The following is a 13,638-nucleotide window of genomic DNA, read 5'->3' on the forward strand; positions in this document are numbered from 1 at the left end:
AATTCTCCAATCCTCAATCTTAGGTTGTTGACTAAGGACAATGTGGTTGGGATCTACGCTATTCTAGATTCAGTTCTAAATTTGCATTACTTCGGGTGCACAACCATTCTCTATAGCTACCAACAGATGGAGCCTGGGCTCACTTACCCACTAACACTTAAACAACAATCTTTTTGTGCGACATGAAAGGTAAGGGGAAATACTTTTGTTTCCATCTCCAAATACAGTGTAGCCAATTTGGTTACACAATAACTCAGTTCAACATAAAGTCTCTAATCAGTAAGTTTATTCCAAATTCAGACTCAGAAACAGATGAATATAAATGTGTCTAAGCATTATTAATTAGAAATACAATGCAAACAACAATAACCCAAATCTGAGGCCCAAAGCCCAGGCTCCATCCATCACCAACATACCCTTTCTCAACCACTCTGCAAACGCGCTTCCTGGTGCACCGCTGGTTGGTGATGAAATCCCCTTTGGTGCTGAAGGTCCTTGGAGGACAGGAGCCCCAGCTGTTACCTCCAGTAAGTTCCACACCTTGGGATTGCTGCGAGCTCATCTGAGTCTCCACCCCTCTTCTCCTCCACTCTGCAAACGCCCCTCCTAGTGCACTTCTGGTCAGGAGATTAAGTCCCATTGGATTCTGAGGGTCCTTAGGGGCTAACAACTCCTTCTGTTACCTCCAAGAAATCCAACACAACGGGATTGCTGAGATCTCATCCGAGGCCCCAGTTCCTGTCTCCACAACTCTGCAAACATGCCTCCTGGTGCACTACTGGTTGGGTAATGAAGTCCCCTTAGATACTGAGGGTACTTGGGGGGCCAGGAACCCTTCCTGTTTCCTCCAGTAAGTCCCACACATCTCGATAGCTGAGAGTTTGTCAGAGGCCCTGCCCCTTTTCTCTACCCCTCAGCAAACACACCTCCTGGCACACTACTTTTTGTGGGATGAAGTCCCCTTGGAAGCTTAGGGTCCTTGGGGCCAAAAACCTTTCCTGTTCCCTCCAGTAAGTCCCACCCAGCGGGATTGCTGAGAGCTTGTCGGAGGTCCTGCCCCCTTTCTCCACTACGTAGGAACTAGAACTAAAAAAAAACATAGAGATCCACTAGTGTTGGATTTGCTACTGAACTCTCCAGTCCATGAAACATTACCTGGCATTGGTAGATGAAGTGGAAAGGGATCTGGTATTGGTGCAGCAGGTAAGGCGAAGCTTAACAGGTCAGCTGGGTGCCGGTTTTGCCGCTGGCCCATTTACTCAATGGAACTTGTGCAGCCATTGGTAGACAGGGGGAGAGGCTAGCTTCTTTGGTCCACTAGTGGTAGTTTTGCTTCCAGACATTTCAATCAATGGAGCTTGCCCTGGTGTTGATGCAGGCTGTGTGGAGGTAGGTCTCTTCACCATTACTGATTTCTCCAACAGTTCCTTCAGTCTATATAGCCTGCCTTTGCTTTGGCGGACCCACCTAAGGCAGTTGCCCTGGTGGACTAGGTTGGTGGGAGGTGGGTGGATGCACCGATAGAGCTTTTTCAACTAGCCACTTCCATCAATGAATCTTGCTCTGATATTGGTGGTGAAGGGTAGAGAAGAGCTTGGTGGATTTTCTAGTCGCAATTTCTGCTGGGCCCTTTAGTCTGTGTAACTTGTTCTGACATTGGTGGACTGGGGTGGGGGATATTAGATTTATCAGTGACAGTTTTCAGTCGATGGAGCTTGCCCAGGTGTTGAAGGACAAGGGTGTGAGGAGAATGGCAGATCTGGTGGTGGTGATTGCTTTATCATTGGTGGACTGTCTGGGGTGGATCTAGGCAGATCTGCCAATGCCAATTACACCTCTGCGCCCCTCAACCTGTGCAGCTTGCTCTGGCATTGGTGCACAGAGAGGGAGGGAGCTTGGTGGATTCACCAGTGGCAGTCTGTGGATCTTACCCTTGTGCCAGGCAAGTCATTCTTACCTTAGTGTTGGGGAGCGAGGTGAGAGCATGGCTGATCTGTTGATGGCAGTTTTGCCACCAGGCCCTTCAGTCAATTGAGCTTGCCCTAGCATTGGTGGACGAGGTTGAGGTGCAGCTTATCAGATCACCGGTGGTCATTTTGGTGGTGGGCCCTTCCGTCTGTGGAACTTGACCTGGTATTGGTTGAGCAGGACCAGGGTGGGAAGAGCTTGGTGGATTTGCTGGTGCCGGTTTAACCACTGGGTCCTTCAATCCATGGAACTTGCCCTGATCTTGGTAGACTGTGATTAACGGGTGCTTGACAGATCTGGCAGTGGCTGTTGCCGTGGTGCCCGGTGGACCAGGATGAAGGGAACTTGGCAGATCCACAAGTGGTGTGTTTGGCATCAGGCCCTTAAGTTAGTTAAGCTTCCACTGGCGTTGGAAGAGCAAGGTGAGGTAGGGAGCTTGGCAAATTCACTGATGGTAGCTTCACTGAGGGACCCCTCAGTCTGTGGAACTTGCCTTAGCATTGTAGGACCAGGGGTGAGGGAAGCTTGGTGAATTCACTGGTGATAGTTTCTCTTGCATTGATGGATCAGAGTATGTGGGAGTTTTGCAGATCTGCTGATAGTGCTTTGCATGCCCAGCCCTTCACATCATTGAACTTGCTCTGGCAGTTGTGGACTGGGGTGTGGAGGAGCTCCGCTTATTCTCCAGTGGTAGGTTTGTCAGTCAATGGAGCTTTCCCTAGCATTGGGGGACTGGAGTGAAGGGCACTTAGCAGATTCTCTGGTGGTGGTTGCCCTGCCATTTGTGTACCAGGGTAGGGGGAGCTTGGCAGATCCACCAGTGGCAGTTTTGCTACTGGGTCCTTCAGTCCATTTAGCTTTCTCTGGCACTGGTGGACTGGCGTGGGAGGGAGCATGCTCCTCTACTGGTGGCTGTTTCATCACCAGTCCATTTACTCCATGGACTTTTCCCTGCTTTTGGTGAACCAGGGTGGGAGGAGCTTGGTGGATTCACTGGTGACAGTTGCTCTAGTGTTTTTGGATGGGGTGATGCTCAGCAGATGGTGTTTTTTCCACTGTGCCCTACAGAACATGGCACTTGCCCTGGCATTGGCGGCTCAGAGTGTGTGAGAGGTTAGTGGATTCCCAAGTGGCAGTTTTACAGCTCAGTCCTTTAGTCAATTCTGGCTTTACTGTACCAGTTGGCAGAAGCTTGCAGGTAATTTGTGACTATATCCAGTGCCTCTCTACCAGTGGCCCTCACTGAAACTCTTGGGGGGTTGACGAATAATCTGCAAAAATATACTTATTTTTGTAAATCTGAAATTTTACAAGCAGGGTTATTTTAGGACCCTCCCCCCACACATGGGCCAGCGGTTTAGGGTGTGTTCACCCTGTCACCTTCTGTGAACGGTTCCCTGAATCCGGTAATGGTGGCAAAAAAATATTCTTGTGTTGCGGCCAGCCATTCAGATCCTTTGTGATCTACAGATCTGTATTTGCTGATGGGATAAAAATCTCCCTCAGCCAATACGTTTTCTTTATTATTTTTTCAAACTGTAGTTCGTGGAGGGTCCAAGGATACTAAACTGCCACTATAGCTCTATCTTTTGCTAAGGATGAACTCTTTCATGCCCAGCCTGAGACTCTCTTTAAATGCTAATTTCTCAAAAAGTAGTTAACAGATTTACACTAAACTAGCAAAAGAAAAATCCTTGAGAAAATTTCTAACTTTGTGCAATGTTTGGTGTAATTCCATTCAGGAGTTTTTAGGTTTTGCCTTAGCCATGCGTACGAAGTACGCATGCGCTAGCAAAACCTCTTGATTTCTATCTGGGGTGATGACCCGCCTCTGCCTATCATTGGCTAGCTCCATAAATGGAGGCTAGCCATTGGGAGGCAGAGGCTGTCAATCGCGCTTTCTCTCGAAAACGCGATTCGGGGGCGTTTCTGGTGCTTTTTTTAAGCCCCGCCCCTTTGTCCCGGGCCGCGCTGCGATTGGCTGCCGGCCCGGGACACCCCCGTGACGTCATTCCCGGGCCGCGCTGTGATTGGCTGCCGGCCCGGGACACCCCGTGACGTCAGCCAATCACAGCACGGCCCGGGACCTGACTTGTTTCATTTCCTATTGAATTGTCTGCCTTAGTCTCACCACGTCCCAGCAAAAATACACACTAACGCAAGGCTAAAGCTTAAAGCTATTTCACCTCTTCTGAGGCCGACAACGAATGATACAGTCAAGGGTACACGTCAGGAAATACAAACCGAAACCGCACATCAGAGACCTGACTTTTATGGGTGTGTTTGTGAAGCTTCTCGCGCGTTTTACATTTTTAGCAGCAACCAATAGACTGCAGGCTTTCAGCCAATCCGAACAGGCACGTTTTATGAGGCTTGTGAATGCGCAAGTCTTCATGGCTAGTGTTTCTTTCTTGAGATTGCTTGGCGAGAGAGCCCCCTCCAATGCGACCGATGCTAGTCTGCTGCCTCCGGCGTCCCCGTCTCGCCTTCTCCGCACCCAACCAGCAGCCCCTGCAGTGGGACTCGCTCCTGAAGCTACCACTCGTATATCCCAGTAGCCTCTCCCTGGGAAGCCTTGCCTGCCTGGCCGGGGTCAGGGCTGCGCACTTTTCCTGGGCCTTCGGGCTCACAGTGTGCTAGGGATCGAGGGTACAGGTGCACCGGCAGCCACGCTTCAGACCCCTGGCCTCTCTGACGCGTGCCCTACTCGCTGACAGCTGGTCATGGTTATACTGAACTTTAGGACATTGCGCTGATTGTTCTCTCTATATATTTCATTAATTGTGTTCCTCATTGCTTTCCATTTCAAATTTTGTTTAACCGTTAATAAGATACCGCATCTCTTTCCCGACAGAAAGACTGCCTTTCCGCCCGCCTCTTCCCAGGTAAGTTTACTGAACCTGTACCAAAAGAAAGGTGTTTTTTATGAAACTGGTTAACGTTTAATATTCAGTACGGGAAGGGCTCTTCGCATCCTTTTAAATTCTGAAGAGAAGTTGCAAACATCTTTCAGACCGAGAGGGGGAAACCATGCCACGGCGGTTTTGGGAAAGAAAACGAATTATTTGTCGGATATACACTTTGCCTGAATTGGTGGCTCCAACTTGCAAATGACTTCCTTCTCTGGCAGATCAATACTTGGTGGAATATGTTTTAAATATTTACACATTCATAGTGAGTGTACGTCGTTTTGAGTTATATAGTGGCTGTGAGCTGGCATCAAGCCAGCGTTATTTATAGGGACTGCATTTTTTTGCTTTGCCGGGTAAAGAATACTTTTTTTACTTCTTGTGTAAGGTGTCGGGCAGCGTTCGTTCCAACCTGCAGCACATTTAACACCCAGAAGGGAATCATTTGAAGGTAGGTTTCGTGGTATTCTTGGACAGTAGAACGGCTGCGGCCCGGGCAGAACTATATTTACGGCTCCGGCCACTAGTGCTATTTCTGTACTTTTTAGAGCGTGCATAAAACCCCAAAGCACGTTTAGTGCAATCTTCAGCATCCCTGCATGTCAATAGTAGACTGCTCAAGTTCAATTCTTTACAGATCGGTCTTTTTACTCGTTTATTTTTGGTGCTCTACTTTTTAAGTTATCTTATAAACTGGAACAAATAATTATCCCGCCCACTATCAATGGGGAAATATTGTTCGCATCCAAGTGTACTTACATTTTTTTTATATGTACAGTGTAATGCATACTCTCTTTTTTGTTATTTTAAGTTTTTTGAGAGGGATACCAGCATGAAAAGTTCAGTAAGCAAAGTAGGTACACGCACGCCTCACCTATATCTATCAATGCGCTGTGCTGAGGTGGTTACATGAATCCCACTAACTATTATTCTATCGCTGATTTATACCACTGTTCCTCGTGTTAATGATAAGCACCCTCCTGACAATTTCAAATGTACTTCTTTAGTACGGTGAGTTGTTTTTGGCTTGCTTCTTCTTTAACACCTTTGGTCGAATACTAGCCATATTTGGTAGTTTGCCCCACGTTACTACTAGCTTCTTGTTTTCATGAATTTTTGATGACCTCGGTCGTTTCGGACTTTGATTTACATGGGGTACCCATTCACGGCTATTTTTCAGTGTTTGGACTACTTTTTGGTGATGATCACGTTACAACAATTGTAATTTATATCAAACAGTTGGCATGAATCCTTTTACTGCCACTTAAATACTACTCACAGACCTATCAGTACCGCTGAGAAGTTTAAATACCGCCGGCAGCGCTCTTTGCGTGACGCTGCCCCTCAGAGCTGGCGGCTATTCAATGAACCCTATTCTCTCTGCATTGAAGATTTCACACACCTTTACAGCCCTGGTGTTCGCCGAAAGGCTGCGCAGCGCTGCAGGGCTCTGTGTGGGTGGGTGAGGCGGGGCTCGCAGTGTGTGTGGGGGCTCTGTGTGGGTGTGTGGGGGCTCTGTGTGGGTGTGTGGGGGGGGCTCTGTGTGGGTGTGTGGGGGGGGCTCTGTGTAGGTGTGTGGGGGGCTCTGTGTGGGTATGTGTGGGAGGCTCTGTGTGGGTGTGTGTGGGGAGCCTCTGTGTGTGTGTTTAGGTGGGGCTCTGTGTGGAGGGGCTCTCTGTGGGTGTGTGGGTGGCATTTGCGAGAGATTAAGCCAAGCCATTGTAAATAACAATGCCATTTATTTATCTGTTTTCAAAACCAACACATAAATAAAATGTTGTCATTTACAATGCCAATAGCTTTAACTTTTGCAAAGGCGAAACCGTTGCATTGTAAATGCTTGTTTCTTCATTGTTGAGCAGTCGTGCCTATGGAAATTAAAATGGTAAATTGCAGATTTGCAACCCCCACTTTTTCTTGACAGATTAGATAAAAACATTTAATGAACCAGTCAAAATAGATGAACCTTCTTTCAAACATTTTGTTCAGATTCGCCAAATGGCGCCACAGTTATTAAGAAAATAAAATATGTCTTTCCTATGGAAACATGATCCTAACCATAACTACAGTGGTGCTGTCACTACCAGTGTAATATACATAGTTAATGTAAAAATTCAAATAATTTAATGTATTTAAAATGTCCTAAGTGTTGTCATTTCAAGTCCCTACTTCGATTATCTATTGGGGTGAGTTGCAGTATGTTAGCCATGACAGCCTTAGGGTGGTCTTCCCCCCAACTCTATCTCCTCCGCTTTTCTGACCTTTTTTCTGCTGGCGTTAGGACTCTGTGCACTTTAACACTGCTCTCCAGTGCTAAAGTGCTTGTGCTCTTTCCCCTAAACATGGTAATATTGGTTCACCCCAATTGGCTTATTTAATTTACTTATAAGTCTCTAATAAAGTGCACTGCATGCACCCAGGGCCTATAAATTAAATCTTACAAGTTGGCCTCCAACACTTATTGTGCCAAACACTTAAGTAGCCCTCTACCCACGGCTCAGGGCTGCCATTGTAGAGCCTGTGTGTGCAGTTTACACTGCCATTTCGACCTGGCAAGATAAACCTCTTGCAAGCCCCAAATCTTCACTTTTTGTACGTATAAGTCAACACTACTGTATGCCCTGGACAACCTTGATAGCAGGGTGGCATATATTTAAACATAAGGACATGTACCTTTAAGTATTACATGCCCTGGTAGTGAAAAACTTTAAAATTCATTTTTTAATACTGCCCGGCCTTTCTCTCCCATAAGCTAACATTGGGATTACCTTATTACATGTTTTAAGTGTAAATTCCATTTGTGAAGAGACTTTTGGTGTCTTTGGAATCACAATTTAAAATCACGACTTATGGCGAAGTTGGATTTTAATTGGCAATCCTGAAAATAGCACTTTTAGAAAGTTGGTATTTTCTTACTTAAGCCATTTGGTGCCTGACACCTGTCTCTGATACTCTTCTGGGGAGAGTGACAGCTGGGCTTTGTGTATTCGCTCTAGACAGCCACACACAATGGGAGCTTAGGTGTGACTTGATGGTCCATCCTGGCAGGATGGGAGGAAGGAGCAGCACCCAGCCTCACTTACACCTGAATAGGTTGTGTCCTGTACCCACATAAAGGGGTGCATACCCCCCTGTGCACTTCAACAACCTGTCTTTCAAGTCTCCCCCACTTCAAATGCACCACTAGGTATAAGTACTGAAGACTCTGCCAGGAAGAAGGACTGCTGTGCTGTTGGAGGACTTCCACTCTGCTGGACAGCTGCCTTGCTGGACTCCTGCCTTGTTGGACTCCTGCCTTGTTTAACTGCCCAGCTGTCAGCTGTTGCCCTGCCTGGTTGAGAAGGATTGGACCTACATCACTTGTACCCAGAGTGTCTCCAAGAGTTAGCTGTCGGACCTCCTGATCTGCAGTCTCAGCCACATAAAAGGCTTCCAACTGATATGCTTCTGCACCTAGACTCTGCCATCTATGAGTCTGCCCAGCTAAGTGGTGCCACTTCAGTCCTGGACCCCTGGAAGTGGGCCTAAGGTGCTTGCTTCAGCAAAACCCACGCACCCTTTGTCAAACTGGTGTATCTCTATTGTTGCGTGGATCAGAACCAGTGATCACCCCTGTTGTGCGGATCACATCCAATGCATCACTCCTGTTGTGGGGATCAGAACTTGTGCATTGCTCCTGTTGCATGGACCAGAATTGGTGCATTGCCTCTACTGCGTGGATTGGTCCTCGCGCCTCTCCTTCGGAACCACCACTGCACAAAGTCTCCGCAACTCCGTTGACAGCACCCTCAATGATGATGCCTAATCTCCACATTGCAGCTCCTCACTTATCAGAGCTGCTGCATCACCGCTGTTGCATGGATCAGAAATGACTCATCCTCACCACTGCATGGATCGAAATAGATGTATTGCTTCATCTGCACCTCACAACTTCGATGTTGACGCACCAAGGATCAAGGTGCTTTTGTTCAGCAGGCCTCACTGAATCCCTGTAACCAGCCTGTACTCCATCAATGTCTGCCTGAACTTTTCAATTTGTCCCGGTCCAGCAAGACCAGATATCCCAAGTTAGCAGGTGTTGCTTATAAGTGCTATTTTACAGTTTATTTTCTAGTAATTAATATCTCAAGTTCTACTTATTGGATCTTTGTCACTTTGGTTTTTGTTTTATTTATTAAATTAAGTTCTATTTTTCTAACCTGACTGTCAAATCTATTTGTGTTTTCACTGTTTTACAAGTGTTGCATAAATAATTTACATATTACCTCTGAGTTAAGCCTGACTGCTCTGTGCCAAGCTACCAGGTGCTGAGCACAGGTTAATTTAGGGTTTGCCTGCTTCTTACCTTGACTGGAATTGTGGTTGCTGCTTGACTAGGGCTTGTACCCCAGTCAACCAACCTACAACCCAGTTCCTGTGGGGGCCATGGGTGGTGCTAAACTTACTCCAAGGCTTGACTGGCATACATTTACTACTGTTTTGTGAGCTTTGGGGCTCTAGTATGTACAGAAGTGTAGCTTGTGAATAGCAATGGTTTTATTCTTTTTAAAGGTAGATGTGTGCATGTCCCTCACTAAACCCCTCCTTAAATCCGTCTTTAATTGTAATCCTCCCTAAACCACTCCCATATATTAGCAAGTATTCCCTATTTTCCAGCAAATATTCCTTTTCCATTACAAATTGACGTGTAAATTGTAGAATTACATATACAGTGAATTCCATTACTTTGGACGATATCTCTGCATAGTAATGACAGGAGATGAAGAGGTGGAGTACTCTACATATAGGCTTCGGAATAGTATTTGATAGTACGTGAGTGGTTCTGCTGTAAGTACTATGTAACGCAATACAGTTTGTGAATAGGCCCCTCAGTCTTTATAAGGACGTATTTTAGAATTTGTATGTGTCTTCTTATGTTATGTTATTCGAGATTTATTAAGCGCACAGGCACCCAGAGGTTTCATGGCGCTAGTGGTGAGAAGGATGGTAAACAATAACCTAACCGTGCGCTTGCTTGAATAACCAGGTTTTCAGTGCGCCCCTGAATTCCGTCAGCTTAGTACAACTCCGGAGTGACAAGGGAAAAGAGTTCCAGATCCTTGGGGCCAAATAAGTGAAACGGCATCCGCCAAGACGTTTCTTTTTAAAGGAGGGCAAGGTGAGGAGGGACAGGTGGGCAGAGCGAAGATTACGAGTTGGTTCATGTTTGTTTATGAGGTGGTTAATAAACTTAGGACTTTTTCCATGGAGAGCCTTAAAGGCCAAGCAGCCTGCTTTAAAAGTTACCCGTTGGGCTATAGGTAGCCAGTGAAGAGTGGCCAGCAGTGGTTTTGCCGAGCTCCTGCCGTTGCTTTTGAAGATTAGTCTGGCCGCCTGATTTTGCACGATTTGTAAGCGTTTAGACAGAGTCAGGGGGAGGCCTAAATAAATGGAATTGGAAAAATCTAAGCGGGAGAGGACCCAGGCAATTACCACCTGAATGAGAGCGGAGTGCGTAAGCAGATGAGCGATTTTCTTAATCTTCCGTAACTGGAAGAAACTAGATGAGATCACCGTTCCCACCTGACCTTTCAGTGAGAGATCGGAGTTGAGAGTAATCCCGAGGCTTTTCACCGAAAGAGAGGGAGACGGAGGAGATCCCATTGATAACGGCCAGAAGTGAGGGCCCCAGCTGGTTGCGCTTTTACCCGGGAGTACCAGCTCGGTCTTTCCAGGGTTGAGTTTTAGGTGGTTCATCTCCATCCACCCTTGAATGTGCAGCATGGTGGCCTGAAATTCCTCGACGGAGTCTGTTGAGTTGAGTAGAAATATAAGCTGCAAATCGTCCGCATAATTATATATTGTAACCTTCCTGTTGTTTAAAGAGTGCAATAGGGGTTTGAGGTATAGATTAAACAGGAGGGGGGACAATGATGAGCCCTGCGGAACGCCGCAGGTGGTGAGAAGTATGGGCGCCATGAAGTTCTCAAGCTTAACTGCCTGGAATCGGTCATTCAGAAAAGACTTGACGCAGCCGAGGGCTACGCCTCGTAAGCCGGCTTGTTCGACACGGCGTAATAAGATGGTATGATCCACCATGTCGAACGCTGCCGACAGGTCCAGGAGCACCAAGGCCTGGTGTATGCCCTTATCGGCATTAGATCTTATTGTGTCCAGGACAGCGAGGATCACCGCCTCGGTAGAATGCGCCTGGCGATAGCCGGCTTGGTTGGGCTCCAGGTAGTCTGATGTCTCTATAAAATTAGAGATACAACTGGTCACATGGGCTTCAAGAATCTTTGCACCAAAAAGGAGGAGGGAAATGGGCCGGCAGTTCGATAGATTAAATGAGTCGGCACCTGTTTTTTTAATTAATGGGACCAAAGTAGCGTTTTTAAACGAGTTGGGAACTATACCCTGCAATAGGGACTCATTCAGGAGGGGGAGTATTCCTCGGGGGAGTGTAGAATAAACTTCCTGTAGTACCTGCGGAGGACAGGGGTCGTTGGGAGACCCGGACTTTACGCGAATCATTAACTCCGCGAACCTGGATTGGTCTATGGGATTGATAGCCTCAAGTTCGTAGGGGTTGCTGCAGATATCCACTCTGTCCGCCGTTGTAGAGCTGATCTGAATACTTTCTTTTATAATGGCGATCTTATCCTTAAAAAAGTCATTAAGCTGATTGCACATCATTTGAGTGGGGGGTTGAGAGGTGGAGGTTCTGACATCATTACATAGGTCATTACATAGGTCATTTACGACCCTAAAGATTTTTTCGGAGAAAAAAGCTGCCTTAGCAGATAGGATGGAGTTCTTATACTTCCTACGGGCAGATATATATGATGATCTATCTTCATCAGAGTACCCGTATCTCCATTTTCTCTCCAATTGGTGCAATTCTAGTTGTTTTTTTAGGTCTGCATTAAACCATCTATGTGCATCCATGCGGCGAGCACGTGAGAACTTAGTTAGTGGAACGTGCTTGTTGCAGGCAGCAAGAAGCCATTCCGTGAGATCTTTATCCAAAATGTTAATGTCAGGGGAAGATGCTGGGATAGAGTTAGCCAAGGTGGACAGAAAGTCTTGGTAGTTCAATGAACTCCATTTCCTTACTAGCCCCCCCGCGGGAGCGGGGGCCTTTAAATGGCCGGAAAAGGTGATGGAGAATTGCAGTAGGTGGTGATCAGACCATATGCAAGGCATTGTCGTCGGGGTGGATAATGGGACATTGTGTGACCAAATCTGGTCCAAGATATGTCCCTTTTCATGGGTGGGGGTCAGGACTGATTGAGAGAAGTTCATATGGGAGAGAAGCTCAAAAAGTTCTGTGGCCTGGGGTCCCGCTTCCGGATAATTGTACCAGTAATTCAAGTCCCCAATCAACATAACCTTATCATAATTAACGACTAGGCTAGCCATTTGCTCAGTCAAAAATACTGGGAATGTAGGCATAGTTTTAGGTGGGCGATAGATCAATACCAGCACCATAGTTCCCATGTCTGTGTCAGATTTAATTACAAGGTTTTCAGTGTCTGGTAGGTCCAAGGAAGGTAAGGTGGTGAACGTGTGATCTTTATGGATAATGGCAGCGACGCCACCCCCAGGTTTTCCTGGTTCTCTGTTTGCTAACAATATGTAATAGTCTGCCGGTAGAGCTGTGAGGATATCCGGTAGGGAGTCCACAGTGAGCCAGGTTTCAGAGACGAATAGCATGTCTGGTCTATCCGAGTTGAGCAATAAGAAGATGTCTAATTGATGTTTTACCAGCGATCTGGTGTTAAGATATAAGCAGCGAAGTGTCAAGGCATTAGGACTTGGAGTAGAACTAGTGGGGTTAGAACCTTGAGGTGTGGTAAAAGAAGTCTCCTGCATTAGATGGAGAGGATAGATGTTATTATCCTTTAGGCAGGCATGAATGACAGGATCAAGGTAGGGGGTGCCAGAGTGTTGCAGAGAACGGAGTTCACGGGAGGTATAGCTATAATTTTCTCCATTCTGCCTAGTCCCTAGGCCCGGCCAGGTTTCGGACGGGCGCAGACGGGCTTGCCATAGGCGCGCCCTCTGCGCTCGTCCGCTGCGCGTCCTTGAAAGGCACATGATTATAAGGGGAAAGGGGGGCGTGGCCTACCGATAGTGGGCGTAGCTTGGGCATGGCCCAGGGAGATGGCCGGTACAAAGAAATGAGCCCCGCATCAGCGTTGAAATCCGCTGCACGGGGAAGCCCAGAAGGTGTCCTGTCACCGGATCAAAGTACAGGGGAAATGGTGAGTTTAAAACACAAAGTATCACAATAACAGGTTAAAAGCAGTGGCAGCGATTCTCCCGGCTTTCCGCCTCAGGAGTGTAGGTAATCTCTGAGCCCGCTCGCAATCAGCGCGACTTATATACGTCAGAGTAAGGGGCGTGGCCTAGCGATAGTGGGCGTGGCTTGGGCGTGGCCCAGGGAGATGCGGCAAAAAAATATGAGCCCCGCGTCAGCGCTGAAATCCGCTGCACGGGGAAGCCCAGAAGGTGTCCTGTCACCGGATCAAAGTGCAGGGGAAATGGTGAGTTTAAAACACAAAGTATCACAATAACAGGTTAAAAGCAGTGGCAGCGATTCTCCCGGCTTTCCGCCTCAGGAGTGTAGGTAATCTCTGAGCGCGTTCGCAATCAGCGCGACTTATATACGTCAGAGTAAGGGGCGTGGCCTAGCGATAGTGGGCGTGGCTTGGGCGTGGCCCAGGGAGATGGCGGCAAAAAGAAATGAGCCCCGCGTCAGCGCTGAAATCCGCTGCAC

This window comes from Lissotriton helveticus, chromosome 6 (assembly GCF_964261635.1).
Source record: "Lissotriton helveticus chromosome 6, aLisHel1.1, whole genome shotgun sequence".
Lineage (NCBI taxonomy): Eukaryota > Metazoa > Chordata > Amphibia > Caudata > Salamandridae > Lissotriton > Lissotriton helveticus.